Here is a 21,628-nt window from a genome sequence, read left to right on the forward strand (position 1 = left end):
GAACCATATTGAGTTGATAGCTTTCTAGCTGTATAGCTATGTCAGCATGGTTCCTCTTTCAGGAAATCTGTCAAGTATTAGATTAATATAAATGATTTCAATTAAGTAATAATACTTAATTTCCTTCAGGCTTTGAACATAATTGTTTTGTCAATAAGGTACATTTTGTCTTATGTTAATAAGATTTTGGTTATTAAATGTGTACTTCTTGTTGTTTTTGCAGAATTTTTTCTGATAAAATTTTATGTGTGATCGATGGCATTCTTTACCTCTTTCACAGAAAAATCATATAATCATTTTTATAAAATTATTTTCAATTTTCTCAAGGTTTTCTCTTAAATCTTTTAAAATTATTATGATAAAAACACTTACCCTGAGGCCTACTCTCTCAACAGACTTTTAAGTGCATAATACAATATTGTTAACCTTAGTCATAATGTTGCACAGCAGATCTCTGGAACTTTATCTTGTTTACCAGAATTTTAAATCCATTGAACAACTCCTCATTTCTCTTTCTCAGAACTTTTAATTCTTAAATATCAAATCTTTCTCTTTTTAAAACTCATGATGGTATTTTTAATCCCCTTTTATTTTCTTTGTATGTGAACTGTTGTACTTTGTCTATCTCTACCAGTTCCTTATTTGTCAGTGGCTTTTGATATTTCATTAATTATCCATTAGTTTCATGCATATAAAATATGTTTACAACATTTATTTTAATATCTAGTGTTTAGTTTCATGTATATTATATATACAGTTCATAAAGCTCTACATTGTTATTTAAAAGCAATTTTATTTGTATGATTATTTAATTCCTAGATTTATAAACAAAAATGAAATGATGGAAAAATAGTAGTTCCAGGCACCACACCACTACATTTAATCTTTCTGATACCCCAAGATACTATCTTGTAACTCTTCTGCTGTTTACTTTTATATTTCCAAGTAACATGCTTATTCTGCTAAAATATCTTTTTTTCCGAGGGGGGGAGTTAGATATTATTTACCGATTTCCTCTGTGAAAGATGGAGATTTAATTCTCTTATAAATCCTCCATAATACACACACTTATATATTCCCTCCTCTATTTTCCCCACAGAATTATATCACTACTGTTTGGGGTAAATTAGTATTTACTGCTTTAATTCTTATGACTGTGTATATATTGTTCACAGCTGAGCCATACAATATATTAGGATGTGTTTGCTTTTTTATACTATTTTTTTGAAAACTTGTTTGAAATACCATTCAAACCACCACTCTCCCTAAACATACTCACACATATATAATTTTTTTCACGATACTTCTGCTTGCACCTTTCATTTTGCTGATTTAATCAGGACTGCTTACCCTCTAAACCTGCTTTTAGACTCTCCATTTTGGTGTACGTCTCTTCAACTGAATCCTAAGAATTCATTTGTCGCCATGCTATGTAGGGAATCTACGTTCCAGCATTCTATATCTTGGTCTTTTTTGGTTTATTTTCTTATTTTAATACAGTGCCTTCTCTATGAGTTACTGAGAAATTATATATAGGAGGCAAATTTTTTAAAACCTTGAAAGCCTAAGTATGCTGTTATACTACATTTATATTTGGTTGATGATTTGACTGAGTAGAGCTTCTTTCAGATTTTTTTCAGGATCACTTTATCATCTAACTTCCAGTGTTTCCTTTGAGAGGTCCATTGCCATTTAGTTCTTAGTTTGATATATATTAATGTCTATTTTTTTTTTTTTCCTTTCTGACTGGAAACTTTTAGCATTGTTTCTTATACCAGGTATTCTGCAATTTCACAGTGATTTGTATCATAAATATTTGCTTGCTTGGCCAGATTGTTTTTCTATTCAAATTACTGTTAGTTATTCATTCTGAAAATTTATATCCCTCAGTTCTGGGTGTTTCTATTATATTTTTATGGTAATACATGTACCATAAAACTCAATGATTTTAAGCATTTTTAACTGTACATTAAGTATGTTTATATTGTGCATCCATCATGACCACCCATCTGTGGAAACTTTTCATCTTTTTTCTTCAATTGACACTATGTGCCCATTACACAGTAATTCCCAATCCTCCCACACCCTCAACCTCTAAAAGCACTTTGCATTTCTCTCTAGAATTTGATTACACTAGGTATCTCATATAAGTGCAATCACACAATATTTCCTTTTGTGACTGGCTTATTTTATTTAGCATAATGTCTTTAAAGTTGATATATGTGGAAGCATGTCACATTTGTTTTTCCTTTTTAAGGTTTAATAATAAATATTCCATTACAGTCAACCTTTGAACAACATAGCCTTGAACTGGGCAGGCTCACTTCTACAGATTTATTTTTTATAAATACTAATACTATAAATATGTTTTCCCTTCCTTATGATTTTCTTAATAACATCTCTTCTAGATTATTATAAGCATACAGTATATAATATATATAACATACAAAATATGTGTTAATTGACTGTTTATGTTATTGGAAAGACTTTTGGTCCAATGGTAAGCCATTAGTAATTAAGTTTTGGGGGGGCCAAAGTTATTCATGGAACTTCAGCTGTGCAGGGGATTGGTGACCCTAATCCCTGCATTTTTCAAGGGTCAGCTGTATGTTTTGTTTATCTAAACCAGCATTTGGATTTCTTCCATATTTTAGCTATTGTGAATAATGCTGCTATGAACATGGGTATACAGTTATCTCTTTGAGACCCTGCTTTCAGTTGTTTTGAGTGTATAGCCATAGGTGGAATTGCTGGATCATATGATAATTTTACTTTTAATGTTTTGAAGAATCACCATACCATTTGCTACAGCAGATATACCATTCTACATTGCCAGCAACAGTGCACAAGTGTTCTAATTTCTACACATCCTGAGTAACACTTTTTTTTTTTCTTTTCTTCTCCTCCTCCTCCTCCTCCTTCTTCTTCTTCTTCTTTTCCTTCTCCTTCTCCTCCTCCTCCTCCTCCTTCTTCTTCTTCTTCAACTTCTTCTTCTTCTTCTTCTTCTTCTTCTTCTTCTTCTTCTTCTTCTTCTTTTAATGGTAGCCATCCATTAAACTCATAGATGTGAGGTCATATCTCATTGTGCTTTTATTTTGCATTTCCTTAATTAGTGATACTGAGCATCTTTTCATGTGCTTATTGATCGTATGTATATCTTCTTTGTAGAAATGTTTATTTAAGTCATTTGTTGTCCATTTCCTATTTGTTGTGTTTGCTTTTTTTTGCTGTTGAATTGCAGGATTTCTTTATATACTCTAAATATCAATCTCTTATAAATGTATGATTTGCAAGTATTTTCTCCTATTCTTGCAAGTATTTTCTCCTATTCTATGGGTTTTCTTTTTACTTCATTGATAGTACCCTTTGATGCACAAAATTTTTTATCTATTTGGGGTTAATTTTTGTTTATTATGTAAAGTAATAATCCAACTTTACCTTTTTGCACATGGAATCCAGTTTTTTGAGCATGACTTTTTTGTTGTTTTTTGAGAAAAAGAGGGCATGTGCCTTGGGGTACGAGGGGAAGAAGGAGAGGGAGAGAGAGAACCTTAAACAGGCTCCATGAACAGTGCCGTGCCAGATATGGGGCTCAGACTCACCTCAGTCTGAGGTCATGATCTGAGCCAAAATCAAGAGTTGGACGCTTAACCAACTGAGCCACCCAGGTGTCCCTGAGCACCATTTTTTGAAAAGACTACCCTTTGCCTATTGAATCATTTTGATAATCATTTTGAGAATCATTTGATCCAATATGCAAGCATTTACTTCTGGGCTTTTATTCTATTCCATTAATCTATATGTCTGTTTTTATATCCCTATTGAATCATTTTGATATTCATTTTGAGAATCATTTGATCCAATATTCAAGCATTTACTTCTGGACTTCTCTTCTATTCCATTGATCTATATGTCTGTTTTTATATCAGAATGACACTATTGTGATTACTATAGTTTTATAGTATGTTTGAAAATGATGAAATGTGAGAACTACAGTTTTCTTCTTTGTCAGGATTGTTTTGGCTCTTTGGGGTCCCTTGAAATTGTATATGAATTTTAGGATGAATTTTTCTATTCTGCTAAAATGCCATTGGGATTTTTATAAGGAGGACATTGATTTTATAGACTGCTAAAAATTGAGTAGTAGTTTAGCAATATTAAGTCTTGTAGTCCTCAAATATATGTTGCTTTTCCTTTTATTTCTGTTAATTTCTTTCAGCAACATATTGTAGGTTTCAGTGTACAAGTCTTTCACATCCTTTGTTAAGTTTATTCTTAAGTATTTTATTCTTGATCTTAAATGTTAGCTGCATGAGTTTTTTTTTTCTTATATGACTTTTATTAGTTTCTTTCAATTATTTTATTTACTGTTTTGGTGTTTTTATCATCAAAGGGTTTTGAATTTTTGTCAAAATATTTTTTTCTGCATTGATTATGGTGATCATGTTTTTTTCCTTCATTCTGTTAATGTGTATTACATAGATTGATTTTCATATGTTGTATCACTTCTTGTATTCCAGGAATAAATCCCCCGTGATCCTGTTATATAATCTTTTAAATATGCTGCTTAATTGAGTTTGTTAATAGATTCAGAGGATTTTTTGCATCAGTATTCATAAAGAATATTTTTTTCTTTTCTTTTAGTTTATTTGTCTGGCTTTAGTATCAAGATAATGTAGCCTCATAGGAGTAAAGAGATATTCTCTCATTTTCAGTTTTTTGGAAGAGTTTGAGAAGGATTGCTGTTAACTTCTTTCCTAGTAAAGTCATTAGTTCTTTTACTTTATTTTTTGGGAAGGTTTTGATTACTGATTCAATCTCCTTATGAGTTATAGATCTATTCAGGTTTTCTACTTTCATGATTCAGTGTTAGTAGGATGTGTAAGTCTAAGGATTTATCTATTTCATCTAAGTTATATAATTTATTTGCATATATTTATTCACAGTATTTTTATAATCCTTTTTATTTTTATAAAATCATAGCAATGTCCCCTCTTTCACTTCTGATTTTAGTTTTTTGAGCCTTATCTCTTTTTACTTATCTTTTTAGCTGAAGCTTTATCAATTTTGTTTATATTTTGAAGAACTAAATCTTGTGTTCACTGATTTTCTATGTTGTTTTTATAACTCTATTTTATCTCCTCTCTGATATTTATTTTCTTTCTTCTCCTAGCTTAATTTAGTTCATTCTTTTTCCACGTCAATGAAGTTTAAGGTTAAACTGTTTATTTGATACTGTTCTTCTTTTATAATGTAATCATTTATAATCATATACTTGCCTCTTAACACCAGTTTTGCTGAACCCCAGAAATTGCAGTATATTGTGTTTTATTTTCATTTGTCTCAAGATATTTTATAATTTCCATTGAGATTTTTTTTTTTTTGGTCTCATAGGCTATTTAAGAGTATCCCATTTAATTTCTACATATTTATGAATTTTCCAGTTTTCCTTATGTTATTGATTTCTACTTTAATTCCCTTGTGATTAGAAAATATACTTGGAGTAATTTCAGTATTTTTAAATTTATTAAGATTTGTTTTATGGGGGACGCCTGGGTGGCTCAGGTGGTTAAGTGGCTGCCTTTGGCTCAGGTCATGATCCCAGCATCCTGGGATCGAGTCCCACATCGGGCTCCTTGCTTGGCAGGGAGCCTGCTTTGCCCTCTGCCTCTGCCTGCAACTCTATCTGCCTGTGCTCGCTCTCTTTCTCTCTCTAATAAAAATAAAATAAAATCTTAAAAAAAAAAAAGATTTGTTTTATGGCCCAAAATATTCAATATCCTAGATAATGTTCCATGTACATTTGAGAAAAATGTATATTCTGAGTGTTTTGTATATGTCTGTTAGGTCCAGTTTATCTATAATATTGTTCAAATCCTCTGCTTCTCTGGTTGTTATATCCAATGTTGAAAATGAGACATTGAAATCAGTTATTGTAGAAATGCTTATATTTCTGTCTTTAACCTGTAGATGTTTGTATTATTTATTTTGTTCCTCTGATTTTTGGTGGATATGTGTTTATAATTATTATATCTTCTTAGTGAATTGACCCTATTATTATATAATGCTCATATTTGTCTCCACTCAAGGTCTGCTGCTGTAAATGTTGATATCATCTAAAATATAACTTTACAGATACATCTAGAATAATGTTTGGCCAGATATCTGGGTACCATGGTTTAACCAAGTTACCATATAAAAGTAATTATCACAGAGCTTTATTAAATATAGAATTCTCAGTTGACAGTGGTGTTTTTTGTTTGTTTGTTTGTTTGTTTTTTAATTTCAGCACTTCAAATATATCCTCCTACTGCCTCCTGGCATTCAAAGTTTCTGCTGATGTATCTGCAAATTATTGAATACCCCTTGTATGTAATGAGTCACTTTTCTTTTGTGACTTTCAAGATTCTTTCTTTGTTTTTGTCTTTTGACAGTTTCTTTATAATGTCTCTCAATGTGGGTCTCATTTTGCTTATCCTACTTGGCATTTATAAAGTTTGTAAATGTATATGTTTCTTCAAATATGGGAGGTTCAGCTCTTATTTCTTCAAGTAACATATCTGTTTCTCATTTTCTTCTGGAACCCCCAAAATGCATACTTTGATCCATTTGCTAGTATGCTGCAAGTTCCTTATTCCCTGTTCACTTTTCTCTATTCTGTTTTTGTTCCTCAGACTCTATTATTTCAAAAGATCCATCTTTAATTTTGCTGAATTTTTTCCTTTTTTTTTTACATGTGCTGTTGAAATGCTAGTGAGTTTTTCAATTCAGTTATTTTGTTTTTCTGCTGCAAAAATTGTTTAATTCTTTTAAATAATTTCTATCTCTTTATTGGTAATCTTATTTTGGTTATATATTGTTTCTCTGATTTTCTTTCATTATTTTCCCATGTTTTCCTTTGTCTCTTTGAGCATATTTAAAACAGTTATTTTAAAGTTTTTGTCTAACACGAAAAGATGTTCAACATCACTAATGATTTGGGAAATGCAAATTAAAATCACAATGAGTGTCAAATAAATAAATAAAATCTTTAAAAAAAAAACAATGAGTATCATGTCACACCTGTCAGAATGGCTAAAATCAATAGCTCAAGAAACAACAAAGTGTTGGTGAGGATGTGGAAAAAAGGAACCTTATGCACTGTTGGTGGGAGTGCAAACTAGTGTAGCCATTGTAGAAAACAGTATGGAGGATCCTCAAAAAAATTAAAAATAGAACTATCATGCTGTGAATTGTATAAGACTGATAATCACAGACCTGTACCCCTGAAACAAATAATATATGTTAATTTAAAAAAATAGAAGTATCATATGATCCAGTAATTCCACCATTGGGCATTTACCCAAAGAATATGAAAGCATTAATTTGAAAAAGTCTATGCACCCTATATTTATTGCAACATTATTTTCAATAACCAAATTATGGAAGCAGCCCAAGTGTCTATTGGTAAATAAATGGATAAAGAAGATATGTGTATATATATACACACACGTACATACCATGGAACATTACTTAGCCATAAAAAAGAGTGAAATCTTAACATTTGCAACAACATTGATGAAGGTAGAGAGAATAATGCTAAGCAAAATAAGCAAAGGCAGATACCATATGCTGTCACTCATTTGTGGAATTTAACAAACAACACATGAACGACAAAAAAAGAGAGCCAAACCATACTCTTATCTATAAAGACTCTTATCTATAAAGAACAAACTGATGGTTACCAGAGGAGAGATGGGTGGGAAGGTGGGTAGAATAGATGAAGCGGATTAATAGTACTTACCTTGAGGCACCTGGGTAGCAGAGTTGGTTAAAGCATCTGATTCTTGGTTTCAACTCAGGTCTTGATATCAGGGTAGTGAGACAAAGCCTTGCATCAGCTCAGTGTTCAGTGTGGAATCTGCTTAAGACTCAGTCTGCTGGGGTGCCTGGGTGGCTCAGTGGGTTAAGCCTCTGCCTTCAGCTCAGGTCGTAATCCCAGGGTCCTGGGATCGAGCCCCGCATCAGGCTCTCTGCTCAGCGGGGAGCCTGCTTCCCCCTCTCTCTCTGCCTGCCTCTTTGCCTTCTCGTGATCTCTCTCCCTCTCTCTGTCAAATAAATGAATAAAATCTTAAAAAAAAAAAAAGACTCAGTCTCCCTCTCCTCCCCCTCTCCACCCCGTTCTCTCTCTCTCTCCCTCTCAAATAAATAAATCTTTAAAAAAGGAGTGCTAATCGTGATGAGCACCAAATAATGTATAAAACTGTTGAATCACTACATTGTACACCTGCAATTAATATAACAGTATATGTCAACTCTACTGGAATTAAAATGAAATTTACAAATAAAGTTTTTATCTGGTAAGTCTGATATGTGTATTCAGGGACAGTTTCTGAGGATTTATTTTCTTTAAATGGACCTTGTTTCCCTATTTTTTTTTTCTCTGCTTTGTGATTGTTGAAAATTGGACATTTGAAAACAGCTACTTCTTTCAATATTTGCCGACTTGCATGGAAGACTTTCACTAAGCTTTGAGATCTGCTTAGGGTAAAGGGTTAAATCTTCTTAGATCTCTTCTGGGCAGGCATTCCCTCTGGGTCAGTGTGTCTATGGTTTTCTTTTCTTTTGATTTTCCCCAGGTTCCTTTAAGTGTCTTAATTTCTCAGAGTCTTACCCCGCTTCATTTTGGGGCCTTAGATTTTCTTTTGTATTCTCTGCCCTCAATTGTTTTTCTCCCAGGAGTCTGTGGATCTGCAATTCCCCTGTAGTTTTATGTATCATTACTGCCCTCAGTGGTTTTCAGCCTGATATCTAAACTATATTGCCTTTCCTCTCCTGAAGATTTGAGTCAGGTGAGAGACAAACTAGTCCTTTCGGCAGCCCAGAGACAAGCTTGAACATTCCAAACAAGTTTTATTCTTCTCTTTCCATCCTAAGGGAGAGAAATTAAAAATGGGCTGCTTCTTCCTAACTGTGCTATACCACACTGGGGAGAGAGTAGTGAAGGGCAAGTAAAAATGCCACAAAATTTCTTGCTGTTTTGATTGTGACTTTTTCTTATTTGGGTGTTTACTTGGTTGCTTGGAGCTCATTTCTAGAGCTCCTTTTAAGTTATTTTAGTCATTCTGCAGTTACTTATGGGATATTTCTAAGGGAGAATAAGGATGTGAGAGTTCCTCGTCTGCCATCATGCTGACACATTATTCTTTATTTATTTCATCATTATATCCATTGTGTATTCTCTTTCTATGACTCCTATTATTCAGGTGGACCTCTGGGATTGATCCTCTAACTCTCTTACTTTTTAATCCCTTACTTCCCCCCCCCTTTTTTTTTTATATTTGTCCTCTCTTCTGGGGTGTTTACTCAATTTTATCCTCTACTTATAATTATGTAATGAAGTTTCTAAAAATTCTATTTTACATTCATAGATGCAATATCTTCTCTACATCTTGGAAAATAATAATATCATTTAATTTTTTTGTGGTTGGTTCTTCTCCAAGGTATATTTTCCTATTTCCCTAAGTTACTTTCTTCCTACAGCTTTTGTGAAAAATGCTAATAATCCTTGTTTGTTCACTCATATTTAAGATTAAGATTATGAAATGCTACTTGGAAACACTGCTCATAAATGTGGTTTAGTTTTATTGACTTGTAAGCATTAATGTGGGATAATTTAGTGAGGTCCAGGGTCTTTATTGAGGGACGTGTAATATGAGGTTTCTTCAGAAGAAGACTCTTCCAATATTTTGCTTCTGATATGTGAGTAACTGCTATTCTCTCAACTTGCTATGTGGCCTTTCATTTCATCCTCCAATTTTCAGTCATCCTCCAATTATGCCTGCCAATCCTTAGCTATACCTGGTGCCCCTGAGTCCATAGTTTCTTTGGTTTAACTTCTCAAGAGGGCGAATATTTAGTCTCCTTTAAGAGCAAATGGATGAAAGAGTCACCTGGTTATGTGTGGTTGCCAAAGATCAGTTATCTAATTATGCCTTTCAAATAATTTTTTTAAACCATGTTTCAAATTCCCCACCTTTTTTAGTGTTCTGCATTGTAAGTCTGCTTTCTTCTTTGCTTGTCCACATTAAACCTTAATATTCAACTTCATAGTGGCTGGTTATCAGTTACTTTTCATCCATGTGCTTCTAGCTTCCAAATGATTTTGGTGTCACTGATACTTTCTTTCTAATTGTCTTTGAATGTCTTGTTGTTGTTTTTCTAATTTTCCTTTTTGATCATGGTACTGGAGTGCAAAGAGGGAACAAAAAAAATGTGTTTAAGTTATTTAAACTCTTCTGTTTAATCCAAAGTTTTAAATTGAGCTAACTTTAAATTGAGCCATATTTTATATTAAGTGTATAGAAGAAAGGAAAAGTTGGAACAAGAGGAGGAAGTAGGGAGTTTTGGGACAACTATCCCCAAAGGGATGACTGAACCCTTGGAAAATATCATTCATAAATCATACTGAGTCCTGACTGACTTCTCTCTCAAGTGAAGGTTCTGCGTAGTCACAACAAATGTACTGTAAAAACTAAAATGTCTTAGTCATCCCAGTGCTAGATGATGTCACATTATAAAAACTTAGTTTATTATTAATGTTTTGGAATGAAGAAAGTGAGTTTTAAGAAGATGTGGTATATATACACAATGGAATACTATGCAGCCATCAAAAGAAATGAAATCATGCCATTTGCGACGACGTGGATGGAACTAGAGCGTATCATGCTTAGTGAAATAAGTCAATCGGAGAAAGACAACTATCATATGATCTCCCTGATATGAGGACATGGAGAAGCAACATGGGGGGGTAGGGGGATAGGAGAAGAGTAAATGAAACAAGATGGGATTGGGAGGGAGACAAACCATAAATGACTCTTAATCTCACAAAACAAACTGGGGGTTGCTGGGGGGAGGTGGGATTGGGAGAGGGGGAGCGGGCTATGGACATTGGGGAGGGGAGGCGAACCATAAGAGACTATGGACTCTGAAAAACAACCTGAGGGTTTTGAAGGGTCAGGGGTGGGAGGTTGGGGCAACCTGAGGGTTTTGAAGGGTCAGGGGTGGGAGGTTGGGGGAACAGGTGGTGGGTAATGGGGAGGGCACGTTTTGCATGGAGCACTGGGTGTTGTGCAAAAAGAATGAATACTGTTACACTGAAAAAATAAATAAAATGAAAGAAAAAAAAAAAAGCTATAATAATTTACCCAAGGTCACATAATCCAAAAGTGACAGAACTGGTACTATTTCTAGGTTCTGTTTCCTTAAAATCTAGTGTCCATTCTGTTTCACAATGATGCTTCCTGACAACTGTAAATGTTTCACTATGTAATAATTAAATTATGTGCATGGGAAAATGGTTGTATTAGATTAAGCTATCTGAACTATGGACTCTAATAAAATCTGTCATTCCCTCTGTGATTCCAAATATTATAGAACCACCCATTTTTACATAATATTTTATTATTTCCACTTACTTTTAATATTTGTGATATGTAAAAAGCTATAGAAGAGTATCTTATTTATTTAAAATCATTATAATTAAAACAATAGAGTAAAAATAACATTTTCCCATATTTCTTTATTTACATCATAACGAATTACCTTATGCTTGCTTTAATAAAATGGTTAATTTAAAAAGCAACCAGAAATTATATTGATGTTCTTGAGAATATTTTGGGGGGACATGAATTTTTATTAATTTAGATTGAAAAAACTACTTTCTTTTTTTTTACTGAGTAATATTTTCTATTACTTTTCAGACATATTTTTCTATTTAGGATTATTTTAGTACATTGTGCCAATTTTTACATAATGGCATATATTCAAATTCATGAAGGATGACAAATACCTTTTCCTGTTCCTTCCTGTTTCCGCATATAGGATGAGAAATGCCTCTCCTTCCTTGAATATAAAGTTTACCTTTTAGAATGCTTAGTATAATTTCTTTCTCTGACCATACTAAAAAACATGGGTTCAGCATACCTTATTTTGGAAGATTATGAACTTTGGCAGTCTTCTCCTACCATTTAGTTACTAATAAGTAATAACATTGTGTTTAAGATGCATACACTTTCTGGACTATTTACTTATTTCCTCTAAATTGAAAGGTGAGCAATGCTGGGAGTACTGAGTGATTAAGAGTGCTGTGACAGTCCCATAAGAAGCAGTCTCTTTTAACTTGAATGTTTTTCATAAGGACAATTATTTTCAATCTTGGTCTCTACCTATTCTTTGATGTTTGTTAAAACCTACATATGATAATACATAAGTCCATTAGATCAAACTTTTCATTGTTATTCAAATATTCTGTTTTTGTGCAAAGTATGATATTATATTTTTGAAGATTTTCCCTTTGTCTACTTAACTAAGAATTAAGGGAAAACTATTAAAATATTCCACTATAATTACAGATTCATTTCCTTCTCCTGAATTCTATCAAATTTTGTTTTCTGCATTTTGAGGTAATTATTAACTATCTATATGATTATAATTAGTATATATTCTTGGTGATATATAGTATATATTTTTAGTATATATTCTTTTATCATTATATGTTTACTCGCTTTATCTCTAGCAATGCCTTTTCTTCATGCTTTATTTTGTCTGACATTAGTATAGCTGCACCAGCTGTATTTTAGTTAAACTTTTCCTAATGTTTTTCCATCATTTTAGTTTTGACTTTTTGCTTTATATGTTCATCATGAAAATAGAAAATAGCTGGACCAACTTATTTAGTCCATTTATATTTATTATATTTATTAAGAGAGTTGGGCTATTACTGTCTTCTATTTTTTTTCCAGTTTGTTCTATCCACTCTTTTCTTTTTCCTTGTTTTTTCACATAATTGGTATCTTTGATTTTGTTGATTTTTCATTTTGAAATAATTTCAAATTACTAAAAAAGGTACAAAAATTATAAATTATTCCTGAATATCCTTTACCCATTCCACAAATGTTGCCATATTATATAATCATGCAGTTATTAACTAGGAAGTTAACATTGATATAGTACTATTAACTTATCTAGGGACCATATTCATGTTTTGTTAATTATCTAATATTATTTTTCTTGTCCAGGATCTAGTCCTACTACTGTTATCTAGGTTATAATGATGTTATCATGTATATATTCCTTCTGTTTATTTGGTTTTAAAAAGCTTTTAATTTTTTTTTAATAAGCAGCAAATCTTAACAATTTATTCAGTGTTACTTCCATATTGTTTGCAACATCTTCTAAATTCATTTCTCATCTCATTTCATCTCACTTTCCTTCAGAATGGTTTATGTGAAGTGATAGTAGAATACCTTCTTTCAACTTTTATCCCAAGGACTATATTTACCCTCAAATTTGAACAATGAGTTGGCAAAATTTCAGTCTATGTTCAAAATTATTTTCATTCAATATTCAAAAAATATTATTTTATTTATTTCTTGGTTTCAGTATTGCTGTTGAAAAGTTTAATGTCATTTAATTCTTATTGCTTTAGAAGCTTTTGTTTTTATTTATTTTTTATTTTTTAAAAGTTTTATTTATCTTTTTAGAGAGAGAGAAAAAGAGAGCAAGCGGGGGGGGGGGGGTGTGCAGAGAAACTCAAGCACATGCTGAGCACAGAGCAGATGTGGGACTAGATCTCATGACCCTGATCATGACCTGAGCCGAAACCAAGAGTTGGGTGCTTAACCAAATAAGCCACCTGGATGCCACCCCCCACCAAGCTTTTAAATTTGTTTCTCTGTCTTTCGTATCTGGATATGTATAGTAGAATATGCACATATAGTTGGGTTTTTGTTCTGCTCTTATTCTTTTCTATTTGGCATACCTTCCATTATTTCTTCATATATTTTCTCACCTTCTGGGACACCAGTTACTTAAATGCTTTGATTTCTGTTCTCCATGTCTTTAAACATTTCTTTTTCTTTTTTTTTTTTAATCCCTTTAACCTTTCTTTTGGGAGAATGCCTCAACTTGACCTTTAAACTCATGAATTATTCTTTAGTAGCATCCATTTTACTATTTCTATCATACATGTACCTAAGATTTTTTCTTATATACTTATTACTATTTTTTCTTATTCTTATTTCATGCTACTTTTTCTTTCCTTTTTTGGTACATTCAATATAAGTACTTAAAATTCTTATTCTGTCTAATTGTGCTTCCAGTTCCATGTGTTATTTAGCTTGTTATCTTTGTTTTGATGTAGTTTTATTTTAGCCTATGATGTCATATTCCCAAGTGTATTGTATTCTGTCTCATAAAGGCTATTGGGAAATTGCCAATTCCAGACCCTACTCAATGACAATTCAAATAAGTTCAACAGAAGAAGTGATGAACTCTCTGGTAAAGACCACCAACCTCCACAAATAACATTGTTATTTGGTGTTGTATTACCAATTTTTCAAATCAGTTAATCTTCAAACCCTTAGATAAAGAGAATCTACCTAGATTGTAATCTACCATCCAATAGGTGATATTATCATACTAATTTTTCTTGCCCAAAATTATCCCAATATATTTCCAACTGATCTTGCTACCTATACTGTTTCAAAAACATATATCTTTTTTATGACTTCCTTGTTCCAAACTTAAAAAAAAAAGGAAAACAAGGATCATTGCCTATAGAATATACATTTTAACATGGCTTTCAGCTTCTTCAATATCTGGTTTTGAATTTTCTATCTTCATATCTCAGTATTTCTTTTTCTTTATAAAGAATGCCCCAATTATAAAATATAAATTATCATTCCAAGAATGTACAGTACAATGATTGTACTTATTTTTTTCCACCTTAAGTGAATCTGTTTTTGCCTTTTGAAACCCACTTATTCAGCAATACCATAATTATGTTCGTTTTTTCCAGTAAGCTGCTGTTCTCCCTAATAATAACAATTAATGCCTTGGTCTTATGCATCCCACAATACACTTTCTGTCTTTGCTTTTTGTTATGGTTGTTTTTGGCAAAATTCCTCTTGCCAAAATATGAATTCCTTAAAAGTAGTTACGAGTTTTTTGTTCTTGTTGTTATTGTCTTACTTCTTTCTGTCTTTTATAACATCTGGCAGTATGTCATGCCCACAAGGAGTATTCTTAAGTGATCTTGAATCAATGTGTAAAAACATTCTACCTTTACCTAAAAGAGGTAGATTTCATGGCAGCAAGTAAGCAAATGGATAGTAGTAATTCCTTATTTCCCTGTCTTAAAAATAACATTTATGCATTGCTATAGAGCCAACAAAGATACAATAAAACTTCTCTATATTCTATATATCTAATTATGTATTTTATCCTTTTATTCATTAATTTTTCAACAAGTATTTATAGAGTAGCTATTTGAACTTGAGGTATAATAGTGAATAGTTATTCTGCAAGCTTATAGAGCATATTTTTCAACCTTACTCAAATCATGGCACATATTAAAAATGATAAAATATTTATGTCACACTGAGGCAAAATGGATGGTTTAGGGAGAATCTACATGGGGCTTTGTAAAAATATATTTTCCTTATAGTATTTTTCTTTGTAGTATATTTTCTATAGTATATTTCTTTATATTATGTAATTTTGATAAAATATTTAAAATATATATATTCATATATATATGAAGTTTATGTGCATATTGGGATATAACCCCCAAATAAGGTATCTCAAATATTTTTAAGAAGAAACTGGAGTTTCTTTATATAAATGTGAATTTCTGTATCAAGCTTTGTGCTTTAAATAACTATGTACTATTTCTGATCAAGACAGTACTGATGTCTTATTTTTGTAGTCTTTATTAATGAGAATTCTTATCAGTGAGAATTTTTAAAAACTTTATGGTTTATAATATTTCTTGACTTAAAAAAATGTATATGTATACTAATTTGATAAAAGTAACTTAAAATTAAAAAATAGGCCATTCAACTCTATTGAATACTAGCTGAAAAGTCTTAGTATTTATTGAATTTGAACATGGGAAGTCAGTGGTGAACTTGACAAAGACCAAGTTCAACAAAGTGGCAGAGATAGGAAACATGCTGGCAAAGGTTAAAAGTGAATGGAAGTAATTAAGTGAAGACATTGCCAAAATTTATTTTTTGAGGAATTTTATAATCTATGGTCTTCATATTTGTAATAATCTCAAGACACTAAAAGAGAGAAAGGAATATTCTGAATAACAGAATTTTAAATTTATGGTCCAAAGACAATTTTGGTGTTATGAATATCTTCTTATATTTATATTTTAAAATGATCATCAATATATTATATACAAAAGAATATTGTAATTAATATTTGAATAATCAAAACATTAGTCCCAAAGTTAATCCTGGATATCAGAAAGTTCACAAAATATAGGTTGTTAAGTAGGGGAGAGAGAGTTTGGTAAAAAACAGACAATTACTCTTCTCTCCTTTTAAGATAAAGAGAATTTGAATGAATGGCTACAGGTTAATATTTTTCAAGGTGGTGCAGTCTGCTAATAGGCATCAAGCTCCTATTAGGCCAGAGGTGCCTTATTAACCAGAGTGTGAATGTGAGCAATTATTGCCTCATAATATGGGTCATCTGTAAAAGGACCTATCCCCTAGATACAAATTCTCTGATTCTTAATTCTTTTTTTTCCTTTGGTCACAAATCCAAATCTGAGGAAATTTAAGAATGTCATAAAATAATTAACATCTCTTTGTACCCCAAAATGCAGAAATGAACCCACATTCATTTTATTTATAGTTTCAAGAGATACATGGCTCCACTAAGCCCTATTCATGATCCTTAAATTAGTTTATAAAAAAACAAGAATCATATAATTTAGTTTACAACTAAGTTTTTATGATGCCTCCAAAATCTCCAGAAAAAGTCTGCTCTGGTAGATAATGGTTCTGATATCATCAATTACATATCTTGTTTATTTTTATATCTTCAAACCTTGAGCAACTCCTAAGCCTTAGACACTGCATAAGATTCCTTTGAGATGTGAGTAATGTGCAGTGATTCTGAAAGAATATAAATTAGTCTGAATGCTATTCATATCACCTGTTACCGTAATTCCAACTTTAAGATATCATTCTTAAATATTATTATTCATACAGATAAATATAATGTGGATAAGGAAGCTGTCCATAACAGTCCTATATAATTTTAAATGTTTAATTAAATAGCATATAATTATGTCATGATATCATGACCTTTAAATCGATACTTTAAGGTCTGTCAGAATAATTCATAATTTATATAGTACTGAGTATTGCAGCTTCTACATGGGTCCATATTTTCCCATTTACTTCTGCAGCAGGACATTTCAAATTGGCAAAATTTTAAAATATTTTTCAGGAAAACAAACACACTAATGAATGAAAGACCCAGTGCTATTCGTACCATGACTATATGTCTCAGTATTGCCCTTGAAAGTCTCAATTTGTGCCTGTTGACCTGGTGTAATTATTAATAATGGTGTCTCTCGGTCTTAAAACATGTCCCAATTTGAGTGATTTTATGATTATACAAGTTATGTGCTATCCTCAATTTCTTTCATACGCAAGCCAATTTAACATGAATGAATTCTCAGATTAGACTCAGACAAATCAGAAATCTTATCCCAGTGTCAAACTTTACTAATAATTACTAATAATTTCAAGGATACAAATAATTGAGAGACTTTAATAAGGCAGAGAGAGATTTGGAACATCAAGGGTGACTTTGCAGGTTGGTTCTCTTCCCTTGAAAAACAAGCACGTGTGGCCCAGCAAAATAGATGAAATCATTAGTGAGGTTTATAGGTTTACCACACAGTGAGAGGCAAGTGTTTACATTATAAAATATTTCTGGTTTTTATTTCAGAGTGGTATAGTTTATATGACATTCTCTGGAGAGTGTAACCTCTTAGATTCTTGGTTTATTTAATATAAACAATGCTTTAGCCAGGTACCATCCTGCTAAAGGCAGTCAATAGATAAGGTCTCTTCCTCCCAGAAATTATCATTTATCCATTTTTTTCTCGAGTTTCTGTTGACATGGGGATTAGATTAGATTGCCTGCCTTCTTCCTTTCCTAAAGGCATCCACTTTATAAACAATGAATGGATCACTGTCCAGATACTTTACCTCTTTCCTTTCACCCTTACAACAGGTTTTGAAATTTGGAGTACATTATTATACTTATTTTTTACTACATTTCAGGTTATTACTACATTTTATTTTTATCAGCTCTTGGCATTCAAAATCCAACAATAAACAAAGCATATAAAACCCTACCCTCACAGAGTTAGTATATTAAATGCCAAGGATGATATTACAAGTTTTCAGTGGAACTTCTCTAAGATTATGAAGATAAAAGCCCTATCTGTAACTTGTGAGTAAGGATAGGTATTACATTGTTTCATTTATATTGTCAAATAAATCAATCAAATTATACATGGCAGCTTAACTGCTGAGTGCTTTGGTTGTTAATATTATCCAAAATTTCTGTCTTATTAATTATTAGCTTATATAAATAGCTGCTTTATAATTAAAGTTAAACCCATTACCCCTTCCAATTTTTATTTTATAATGCCTAATCAATTTTTTTCTTTATGAAAATGATATTTTGCTGTAGGTCAGATATTTTAGAGATACATGATGCTTCATGAATGCCTATTCTATCTTATATTTTAAGACATTTTTTCAGTGTTAGAAATATTTAAACATGTAAATTTCTTGATTGATACAGAAAGGATATGGCATACTGGATAGACACTGTAATTCTAAAACTGTGTATTATGTTAGTACTTTTTAACTCTTTGTAGGAATTACAAACCTGGAAGATGGGCCAGTCCTCTACAGTTATTTCAGAACAGCATTTATATTTCAGATACAGTTATGAAGAAGTAAATTCAGATCTTTTATAAGAAGTGCCAGCAGTTATATGAAAGATATTTCTGAGAACAAAAATGCTATTTCCTATTCAGAATATAGGGTCAAAGGGTTAATTATTTGAGGGTCATTATATCAAAGTGCCTGTGATCAGATTTATACAATCTTTAGTTATTTTATCTCATTATGTACTTTGTCTTGCTCTAAATCCACTTATAAGTCTGAAATGAAGACTCTAAAGCAGATTTTATGGTTTCCATTGAAACACATTACATTTTCTGCCTCCAACATTTTTCTTTCAGATTCATCCAATTTATCATATCTTGCCGATTTCAATCCACTTATGCTTTAGGCAATTTTAACAGTGCTTTTTTTTTTCCTCCTAAATTGTTTGCTAGAATGACTGAATTTTAGTCCAGGATATAAAATAGTATCAACTAAATTACTTCAGATGAGCAATTAGAGCATACTCATGCATATAAAACTAGAAATCTTTCTTGCAAAATTTAAAATTAAAAGCAAACAAACAAAAATGTACTTTCATATCACTATAATAGTTCAGATTTCTTTTATAATCTTTTTAATATCCTTACTACCAAGAACAGAGAAGGAGAATGTTAAATTCAGTAAAAGTAAGTACAAATTGATGGAAAAAATAGTCTTTGGAGTCAGATATATTTGGATTTATTTTCCAATTCTAAGCTACAATACCTTCTATTCCATATACTCCCCTGCATTGCCCAGCTTCACATAAGGGAAGGTAGTAAATATGTGATCATCTCTATCCATTTCACTGTGAGCAAAAGTGAAACATCACTTCAGAGTGAAAGCAACTAAGGGCATCGTTTTCTTCCCCTCCCAAGTAGATCCTGGAGTCCATTTGTTCCATTAGCATACCTGCAAGTTTCTAACACACATTGGTTCTTAGATGAGAAATAGAGAAGTCTGTGCTAAGCTACTGAGGTTACAGGGTTTATATGTGATAGAAGTTAAGATTAATTATGGTGGTAAATACAGAAATCGGTACCTTAACTGAAATCTTAAATATGGCCTCATCTTAGTTATCAGATGAGAAAACTGATGGCCATTTTCAATCCAAATGTCAGTCCAGTTTTTGTAATTGGAAAGCATTTCCCTGTGATAACTTGGAAGGCAAACAATGTGTATAGCTAGTATACAGGAAGAAGTTAAAAAGAAAACAAAACAGTATTAATTCTGTGTGTTGGTTGTACTGGAATGTTTGGCAAGTTACCCTATAGAAAAGAAGAACTCAGCAAAGTAGTTGGTTTTCAAGAAAAAATAAAAGAGAATGGAGAGTTCAGAAATTTAGATCCCTTCACCTTCATAAAAGTTGTCTACTTCTATAATCTCAAATAGTAAATCATGCAATTTAATAAGGCTTTGAGACAAAGGCCCAAACCTGTTAGTTAAAAATGATGAATCAGGGCAGAGTTTAGATTAGGTATGTGGGCTTTCCACCTATTCTAGATAACCTCTTAGTAACTTCCATTTAATTGCTAGAGCAAGAGAGATTGGAAGAAAGCAAGGGGAAATTTTTTTAAAAAAAGGTATATCTAAGCACTACATAGGACTTTGAAATAATTTTTTGAATGTGAATACATGGAACTGATAGTAGAAAAAGGTAAGATAACTCTGATAACTGAAGTTTTTATGGAAGGGTTTTACCAGAGGATCTAAGTCTGAAATACCTTAGACCATGTAAGATTTAAATGTACACTTGAGTCCCCAGTCTTTAGTGAGTAGGAAGTACACTGAGAAAGCTTTGCTAGTCTCCAACATAGGCAATTCTCCCACTTGAGATATGGCCAAGGAAGAAAAGGAAAAAAGAAGAAACTGCAGATGACAGAACAACTCACAAAAAAACAGAATCCGGGACAAATCCAGGGCCAATTCAGGAATCCATACATGAAGCAGAGGAATTTCACAGAGTGTACCTGTTACTAGTGTGTGCCTCCCATTGTTTCCATTTGTAATTTGGTCTTTCCCTATTCCCATTTTTCATATTCAATTTGTGTATAGATGGGTGAAGCAGAATGTGATAACTTGTCTTTTTGACTAATAATCTTTAGATTAAAAACTTATCCAGAGCTGTTTAAGTGATGGCTCTACAAATTGAGAGATTCTGGGCTTGATGGGCCTTTCCATTGTCTCCTTTCAGGAGTATGTTCCATGTTTAAGAAAAGGGGTCAAAGGATCTTTGGTCATTTGTGGCAAAATATTTCTTTTGTGTCTCTACATTACCCAGAATCCATCGAAGTTTGACTGGGGCTGCATAATTTGGTTCTGGTCAACAGATTGTGATTTGAAGTAAGAGAATCACTTTGGAACTAAGGTAGTTAGACACACAATTCCCTCACTTTTTTGCTTCAGTCTTTGGAGGGCTTGTTTCAGATAGGTTGGCTATATTATGGAGGAGGGATGCCCTATCCACTTTAGATTTATATGAGCAAGAAATCAACCTTTGTTATGTTAACCATTATATTAAAGTTTTGTCTGTTGTGATAGCTAACGTTAATTATATTAACCATAGTGATCACTTTTTCTTTAGTCAAAGGCATAATAAAAAGATATTCCACAAGTGTGTTATAAAAATTAAATGAAAATGTGCTACAAATGAGAAATGCATGTATAGCACTTGGCATAAGGTTCAGCACATGCATATACACACTCATGGAGTAAAATGTCTAACATGTAGTAACTGTTCAATAAGTGTTAGCTACTATTGTTTTTGTTGTTGTTGTTAGATCTCATATACCCATAGGCCTGAAATTTATCTATAAAATTTTGCTGTGCAGTTTTAC

The 21,628-nt window shown here is 32.1% G+C and overlaps 1 protein-coding gene across 1 annotated transcript in view; it reads left to right on the forward strand.

Moving 5' to 3' along the window:
- The window catches only part of LRRIQ3 (leucine rich repeats and IQ motif containing 3), a 222,657-nt gene that overhangs the window by 148,070 nt on the left and 52,959 nt on the right, over nucleotides 1-21,628 (forward strand). The window lies entirely within an intron of this gene.

The sequence above is a fragment of the Meles meles genome, chromosome 1, assembly GCF_922984935.1.
Source record: "Meles meles chromosome 1, mMelMel3.1 paternal haplotype, whole genome shotgun sequence".
NCBI classification, from domain to species: domain Eukaryota; kingdom Metazoa; phylum Chordata; class Mammalia; order Carnivora; family Mustelidae; genus Meles; species Meles meles.